We start from the raw sequence: 9,768 nt of genomic DNA on the forward strand, positions 1-9,768 counted from the left end.
CCGCAGGTGTGCTGAGAGAAGACTCCGGGTGCTCTTACCACACACACATACACACACACACTCACATCATACACACATACTCACCCTCATACACACACATACAAACACATCATACACACATACACTCAAATACACACATACAAACACACACTCACATCATACACACATACTCACCCTCATACACACACATACAAACACATCATACACACATACACTCAAATACACACATACACACACACACTCACATCATACACACATACTCACCCTCATACACACACATACAAACACATCATACACACATACACTCAAATACACACATACACACACTCACATCATACACACATACTCACCCTCATACACACACATACAAACACATCATACACACATACACTCAAATACACACATACACACACACACTCACATCATACACACATACTCACCCTCATACACACACATACAAACACATCATACACACATACACTCAAATACACACATACACACACACACTCACATCATACACACATACTCACCCTCATACACACACATACAAACACATCATACACACATACACTCAAATACACACATACACACACACACTCACATCATACACACATACTCACCCTCATACACACACATACAAACACATCATACACACATACACTCAAATACACACATACACACACACACTCACATCATACACACATACTCACCCTCATACACACACATACAAACACATCATACACACATACACTCAAATACACACATACACACACACACTCACATCATACACACATACTCACCCTCATACACACACATACAAACACATCATACACACATACACTCAAATACACACATACACACACACACTCACATCATACACACATACTCACCCTCATACACACACATACAAACACATCATACACACATACACTCAAATACACACATACACACACACACTCACATCATACACACATACTCACCCTCATACACACACATACAAACACATCATACACACATACACTCAAATACACACATACACACACACACTCACATCATACACACATACTCACCCTCATACACACACATACAAACACATCATACACACATACACTCAAATACACACATACACACACACACTCACATCATACACACATACTCACCCTCTACACACACATACAAACACATCATACACACATACACTCAAATACACACATACAAACACACACTCACATCATACACACATACTCACCCTCATACACACACATACAAACACATCATACACACATACACTCAAATACACACATACAAACACACACTCACATCATACACACATACTCACCCTCATACACACACATACAAACACATCATACACACATACACTCAAATACACACATACACACACACACTCACATCATACACACATACTCACCCTCATACACACACATACAAACACATCATACACACATACACTCAAATACACACATACACACACACACTCAGTCCCACACACATATAATTAAAAACACACTTTACACTCATACATGCATAATCATACAAACACACACACTCATACACATGCATACACACTCATACACACACTTATCCAACACACTTATGCACACACACTCATACACACACATACAAAAGGGAACCATGGAAGGTGTTGGAGATATTAATTTTTTGACGGTAGCCATCATTTCAGTTGTGTACGTGTTTATCACAACACCATGTTTGTCCACCATGAATATATACAATAAAAACAAATATAAAAAAAGATGTGTCTTGGGAGAGTTCTTCATAATAACACCTGAGAGGCGTCACCTTTCTTGACTTTTTCTGACCACGAAATGCACCTGCCAAGGATGGCAGAAGTAGGCACCTGACCTCCTGGGCCCTCACGTGCCCAGTTATCTTTGGCCCTCTGGACTGGAGCAGTTTGTAGACCCTAGAAGCAGGGCCCCAGCACTGACTGCTTGGCCTCAGGCCTCTGCCCCATCGGTGGTCTGGTGGTGGCCACAAGGGTGCAGGAACTCAGCCATCCCTGCCTCCTGGAGTGGGCAAGGTTGGCAGCTGGTCAGCCTGCTCCTGCCCCACCCTCGCCTCATGGAACCTGGTAGCGTCACTGGCTCGGCCTTGCTGGGCATGCACAGGCCCAGCACCCACTCTGTCCCGGGGGGCTTGCCCTGCTTTTGGCCAAGTTCTGGGTCTGGCCACTGCCATAGAAGACTCGGTCCCTTGCATGATCATCCTGGCTGCTGCTGGGTGCCCACAGCGCCCCTGGTGCCCCTCCCTTTACAGGGCTTGGGTTAGCACCAGGCCAGGACCCTCTGGGACTGGGACTTGTGCCCTCTCTGGGGTCCCTGTCCCATAGGTTGAGACAGAGGCTACCGGGCATGCTGCTGGCTGGCCGTGGCTGCGGGAACGTGACACTCACCCTTCCTTCTGGCAGCTCCAAGTGACCAGTTTTCCTGTGGATATTAATTTCCTGAGGCCAGGAGCCATCTGGGGCTGCAGGGCAGCCTGCCAAGTGCCATCCTGGCCCCTTCCACACGATACTGGCCACGGCCTGTCATGGGGTTGGATGCAGGCGATCCCGTGCAGGAGGTGTCTCTGGACCTGCCTCTTCTCTTGCTCATCACAAGGCCAGGCCAAGCCTGGTGTCAGGGCCCTGGTGGGGTTGCAGGGCCAGGCCTGTCCCATGGGCCTGGGGTGTCCAGGGCACACATAGAGGAAACAGGGGCCCTACATCCCGGCTCCCCAATGTTCTGTGGAAATCATGGGCCCTCAACATCCAGGCCCGTGGGAGGCATCCACAGGGACTTCCAATGAAGGAACCACTGGACAACTCCTGGTCTCTCCTGAGTTGGGGACAGGCCAGCCACACCCTGAGCCCCTGGGGACCCCCAGAGAGCGGCCCACTGCCTTGGGCTCTGAGGAAACGCTGTCATTGTAGAGCACAGGGAATGTCGTGGCCCACTCCTCTCAATTTTGCTGTGAACCTAAAACGGCTCTAAAAAAAAGTCCATTAAAGGAACCAGCATGGGCTGATGAGGAGGGGATCATGCACCCCTCAGTTGGACACTGTGTGGCTACGAATCCACCCTCAGACCACAGAGCGGGTTTTGGCAGCAACACCACACCCTAGCCTCATCCTGAGCTCGAATTTAACTCAAATAAACAAGGTCTTTTTCTATTGTTCTTAGCCACTGTTAAACCAGGTCATTTGATTTGTTCTGTGTTTTTGCAATTGGCTTTTAAACAAAAGAGCTGGGTTTGGTGTATATTTCCTTGTCAAATATTTTTTCCGCAATTCTGTAAAAAAACAGACAAACAAACAAATGAATTTTCATGAGGACTGGAATATAAGAACTTGGTGCTTTAGAGTAAAGGGATTATGGGCAAGTTTCCCTTACTTTCAAAATTATTTTGTTTATGGCTGTCACGATGTTATTGTGCAAGAAATAAAAACTGGTAGAATGAAAAAATTTAAAAAAACCCCATAACTACAATCAGAGCACCCTGGGGTGTCGGCATCTTTTATTATGAGCAGCCCTGGCTGGGGATCACACCCACACCTGACTATGGAGGCTGCAAAGCTGTAATGGCAATTAAAACGCACAGCCTTGCAATCAGGTGCTAATTATAAAGTAGGGACACGACTGGCGAGGAGCAGGCATTTGCTGAAACTCTTGGGATGAAATCATCTGGGTGGACACAGGTGAGCCAAAAATTTGGAATCCCCAAATTTCCCTGAACTCTAAGCAGCCTGTCCTGGCTCGCCCTAGTCACCCCCTCACACCCACCCACCCCCAGCTAAGGTGGTCCCATCTCCATTAGAAAGACCCCTTTCAGTGACTTCATCTGAAGCAGCAGCCACTCAAGGCCCCACCAACATCCCCAGGCCCACAAGAGAGGTGGCTCCCAGAACAGCATAAGCAGAAACAGGTGAGCTTGTCCGAGAGGAGACAGCCTACACGCCAGCACAGGCACAGGATGCTGCCCATCTCATTGTCCAGAGTGTGGGAAATTGAAACGGGGAAGGATAAGAAATGAGAGAAAGTCAAGCGAAGTGTATCTATTCAAGGGCACTCACTAGGGTTAGGGTTTTAGCCCAACGCAGGCTTTGTGTAAAGTGTTATTGCTGGGGCGTTAGTCATTTGGGGGCTGGTTCAGTGGGATACCTTTATGAATTCAGAGTCCTTTCCTGCTATATTCCAATAATTTCTTATCCTTTAGAGGATGAATGACTTCCAGGAATACTCCTACTGTGACAATTTGCCCCAGTATGGTGACACAAAGATGAATGACCAGAGATTGTAGATTGTGTCATGATACCAGGCATCCTCCAGTGGCTGCCTGTGGGCAGCGGAGGAGAAACAAGGTTTGAAACGTACAGAGGCAGAGCTGGTTTTCACAAATGTCTTCCAAATATTATAGCTCATATAGGAAAGCAATCTGATGACATCTCCCCAAATTTGATAATCCTAAAAATTACCATAGTTATTAATAGTGGGCTATGAAATTAAAAACAACCTTTCTAAACTATTGATAACACAAATGTTTAAGAGAGCAGTGCTAGAAGAAATAATGAATTCTCCCCACCATGCCCCCAACCATTAGCAGTTGTAGGAACCTCTAGCTGATGCCAAGAAGGAAGAGCTTGGCTGCCCTAAAGCTTCTCTTGGCACAACCCATGGGAATGGCAGGAGGCAAGAAAGGGGCTGCAGACACACCCTGGGGGAGAAGCAGGGGGCGCTCCACCAAGGCATGGGGAACACACAAGGCCCTGGGGAGTCCCACGTAGACTCAGGTGGGAAATGCAACCCTCTGCCTACAACGGAGGTTCGGGTCATTGTTATGGGGCCAGTGAAGAGCTCGTGCCTTGGCAAGCAGAACACCATGATGGCCTTGGGTAATAGAGAGGTCACGAGATGCCCGAATACACAAATTACATGGGAGCAACCAAAATGTTAGCACTCGAGAGACTGGGGTTATGGGTAATTTGTTGTCTTCTATAATTGTCTATCATTTTTAACATTAAAACACTAAAATTTAAAGATGATATGGGGATAACATCCAGAACATGAATATATCCATGTACGAATATACCACATTTTGTTTACCCACTCATCAGTTCATGGACATTTAAATGGTTCCACTTGTTGGCAAATAAGAATAAGGCTGCTATGAATATCATCATACAAGTTTTTATGTGATATATGTTTTCAGTTCCCTTCAGTAGTTACCTATGAGTGGAACTGCTGAGTCATATGGCATCTCTACATGGAACATTTGAGGAACTATTTTTCAAAATAGTGGCATAATTTTTCATTTTCATCCATTGCACAAGGGCTCCCATTTCTCCACATTCTCATCAGTGCTTCTTATTGTTTTTTTGATAATAGCCATCCCAGAGGATGTGAACTGCTATCTTATTGTGGTTTTGATTTGCATTTCCCTGATTTTCCCTGGTGTCTAACAATGTTGAGCTCCTTTTCATGTGCTTATTAACCATTTGTATATCTTCTTTGGAAAATGCCTATTTAAATCCTCTGCTGAGTCTTTAATTGGATTGTGTGTTTGAACAGCAAGAACTCTATATGTATAGATGCAAGTTCTTATCAAATATATGATTTCAAAGTAGTTTCTTCCACTCTGTTGGTGTCTCTTCATTTTCTTCATAGTGCTGTTAGAAGCACAAAAACTATTCGTTTTGATGTAGTTAGTTAATCTAGTTTTTCCTTGTGGTTTTGGTGTCATTATCTAAGAACCATTTCATACTCCAAGGTCATGAAACTTTAACCTGTTTTGCTTCTAGTAATCCTCTAGTTTTGGCCTTTACAATTAGGTCATTTATCTATTTTTTTTTTTTGTTTGGAATATAGTATGAGGTCAAGATTCAAATCCTTTTGCATGTGGACATCCAGTTGTCTCAGCAGCATTGTTTGTTGAAAAAATTCCTTCTTTCCCATGGAATTGTATGGTACCCGTGAAAATCCATTGACCACAATTGTGAGTCTTTATTTCAAGGGCCTCAAACCTACTCCATTGATCCATCTTTCTATCCTTATGCAAGAACCATGCTGTCCTGATTACTGTAGCTTTGCAGCCCATTTAGAAATTGGAAAACATGAGTCCTCAAACTTTGCTTTTATTTTTCAAGATTGTTTTAGCTATTCAGGGTCCCTTGAATGTCCACACGAATTTTAGGATCCACTTGTCAATTTGTGAAAAAATAAATCTGAGATGTTGATCGGAATTGCATTAAATTGGTAGAACAATGGTTTTTCGGAGAGTTTCAATCTTCACAATATTAGGTCTTCCAATACATGAACACGGGATTTTTCCCCCATTACTTTGGTCCTCTTTAACTTCTTCCAATGGTGTTTTGTAGTGTTAAGTGTCCAAGTCTTGTACTTTTTTGGTTGCATTTGTTGCTAGGAATTTTATTGTTTCCTTACATCCTTTTTGCATTGCTTTTTGCTGTTGTATAGAAACACAGCTGACTATTGTGTGTAGTCTTTGTGTCCTGCACTCTGCTGAGCTCAGCTATTGGCCCTAATAGTTGTGTGTGTGTGTCCCTCAGCATCTTCTGTATACAAAATGAGGTTTTCTATGAATAGAGATAGTTTTGCTTCCTTTTTTCTTACCTGGATGGCTTTTATTTTCTTTTCCTGTCATATTACTCTGGCTATAGCTTCAGTGAAATGTTGCATAGAAGTGGTGGGTGTGGACATTCTTTTCTTGTTCCTGATCTTAGGGGAAAACATCCAGGTTTCCACAGTTGATCACGGTGTTCACTGTGGGTAGATGCCCTTTATCAGACTGAAAGAAGTCCCTTCTGTTCCTCCCTGTGCCAACCCAAAGCTGGGAAGCCTGTGGACACTTGGATTCCCTCCTCACTCTGAGCCCAGAGATGGAGGGAGCACCTCAGCCTGTGTTCAGCCACACCGTCTTGGATCCCTGAAGCAGCACAGTTTCCAGTGTTGTCCTACAGAGCATCTCAGAGACACAGCTGATTCTAGTCTCGCTTCCCCCTCTCCTGGCTTGTCTCACAAACTGGGAACTGGTTGGACACAGAGACCACCCATTATACCCCTTCCTAGGCACTGAGGGCAAAGATCTCCTTCTCTCCCAAACATATCCTCCCACGGGGAAGAAGCAGGAGTCCACAATTCCAACCAAGATAGACTGAATCCCACGGAGACGGAGCTGGGGCTCCCTGTGTACTAATGAGAGATCCCCACTCACTCACTCATTCATTCACTCGTTCTTCATTCATTCATACACACTGCTAGTGACTCCTTCATCAATCAGTTCAACAACTGTTTCTGGAATGGGAGCTGGGCCTGGCACACAGTTACAGCAGTGTGAGAAATAAGCCATCAGGGAGGGAGGGGAAGCACATGTGGCCAGTTTGCCAATAAGAGAGAGGCTGGAAGAAAAGTCAGTGAGACCAAGGCTGAGGGTTGTAGAATTTATTTAGTGCTGCACCCAGATCCATTTTGGATTTCCATAGATACATGTGATCACTTGGGTTGCAGGACATCCATCTGCAAATGCCACAGAGCTCCTGGCAGGCACAGGAAAGAAGGGTTGGCTGTCTCCCATGGAATTATCAAGAAGGGGAATTCCAGGCTCTTGTTTGGCATGAGGGCCGCCCCCAGTGCTGTCTGGCTCAGACATATGGGGGCATGTAGGAAGGAGGAGCAAAAGTGCCTGGGTCTTGGGGTATCCTTACAGGGAATGGGCAGGGAGTGGTTCATTCCATTTCCTCAAGGGCTGGAAAAAGGCCCTGAGCCAAGGGAGTCATTTTTCAGATCCGGAAGGGGATGGGCTTCAGGGGTAGTCCCTTGCTGGAAAGCACAGATCTTCAGGAGCTACCTGAGGTTTCCCACTAGAGCCTCAGATCTTGCACTGGCAGCACACGGGGACACAGCAGCTGGACTGGGAGCAGCAGGGCTTGCAGCAGCTGGACTGGCAGCAAGATGACCCACAGCCTGAAGAGCAGCAGGGCTTGCAGCAGCTGGACTGGGAGCAGCAGGGCTTGCAGCAGCTGGACTGGCAGCAGGATGACCCACAGCCCGAAGAGCAACAGCAGGGCTTGCAGCAACTGCATTGGGAGCAGCCACAAGAGCCACTGCCTCCCTTGGAGCTCCTACAGGAGCCACAGCCTCCCTTGGAGCCTCCACAGGAACCACAGCCCCCTTTGGAGCCCCCACAGGAACCACAGCCCCCTTTGGAGCCCCCACAGGAACCACAGCCCCCTTTGGAGCCCCCACAGGAACCACAGCCCCCTTTGGAGCCCCCACAAGAGCCAAAACCCCCCTTGGAGCCCCCACAGGAGCCACAGCTGGAGCAGGAACAGGCTGGCACACAGCAGCATATGGGCTTGCAGCAGCAGACGGGCACACAGCAGCCGGAACCACAGCCCCCACAGCCAGAGCCACAGCCCCCACAGCTGGAGCCACAGCCCCCACAGCCGGAGCCACAGCCCCCACAACCGGAGCCACAGCCCCCACAGCCAGAGCCACAGCCCCCACAACCAGAGCCACAGCCCCCACAGCTGGAACCACAGCCCCCACAGCCGGAGCCACAGCCTCCAGAGCAACCACAACAGCCCATGGTTCTGGTGGATTGAGAGTGGAGCAGGTAGAGGAGCAGGTGAGAGGGAGGTGCAGGTGTGGAGCCCCCTGAGCCTGGGCCATTTATATACCTGCCTGAGGGTCCTGCTACACACATGGTCACTTCCTTGTGTCTATTTGTGTTCTTTCTTTCCCCAGGGAAATTGTGTTTCCTTTAAAATAACTCATATGTTGCTTTGCCCATGTGACTCACTTCCTACTTCTACATTGTTTTCCTCTCCAAACCTTCAAGGCCAAACTCTGCTCCATTCTGGGGACGCCTTGCGATGAGTGTGCTTCACATATTCCTTCCCTGTTCAAATCTTCATGTCTTTCTTTGGGGGCTTCAATGGACTGACCCATGTTTCTGAGCCAGAGTCTGAGAAATTCAGATACTGGTGTGGATGAGTGGGTGATGGTGTTGGGCTTCAGCCTCACTGCTCTCTGAATTTGCAGCTTCAGTGGGTGTGGGGGGCTCTGTGCAGGTGGGTTTCTCTCTCTTCACCCTCCTCCTGCTCTTTGCCTTTTTAGGTCGGAGTTGCCTGCAAAAGAAATTGCTCCAAATTGCTTCATAACACTTGCCTCAGTCTTGCAGTGATGCCACCATTCACAACCTCCTACTTGCTAAAGAGCTCGGGTCTCCAGGGCACTGGGGCCTTCTCTGACATGTAGATGACAACTGTCTATACCTCACGTTTATGTAAAAATATTTTGTGTATTTCTTAGAGTGCAAAAATATTATGTTTAATGTTAAATAATCTCAGGACACTCACAAGCTCAGAAAGAGCCAGGACACCTGCTGTTTTGCTATTGCAGAGGTAAACACCTTCTTTTAGGATTTGACCCTCCAAACCTTGGGAACTTGATCGTTTTTGCTGTTGAAGAACCCCTGTGGTCCCCATGTCTGTCAGTTCCCCTGGTGCCTGGGAACCGAGGCTGTGTTTAGCCCATGATGAAGGGCTCTGCTCTTCTTTTTGCAGACGAGGGCCTTTCCTATCCTTGATGTGGCTGCACAGAACCTCCTTGACATTGGAGAATGAGCATGAGTCTTGGAACTGACTCCACTGAGTCTGACCAGTATCCCAGTGAAACCACCTTTGCGAAAATTACAACTGAGAAAATTATGATAGTGAAAGGGATCTGA

General features: G+C 46.9%; 1 pseudogene; it reads left to right on the forward strand.

Annotated features, from left to right (window-relative positions):
• The first annotated feature begins 4,767 nt into the window (after window positions 1–4,767).
• On the forward strand, window positions 4,768–8,864 carry LOC100426812 (uncharacterized; annotated as a pseudogene).
• Window positions 8,865–9,768: the final 904 nt, after the last annotated feature.

This window comes from Macaca mulatta, chromosome 14 (assembly GCF_049350105.2).
Source record: "Macaca mulatta isolate MMU2019108-1 chromosome 14, T2T-MMU8v2.0, whole genome shotgun sequence".
Classification (NCBI taxonomy): Eukaryota; Metazoa; Chordata; class Mammalia; order Primates; family Cercopithecidae; genus Macaca; species Macaca mulatta.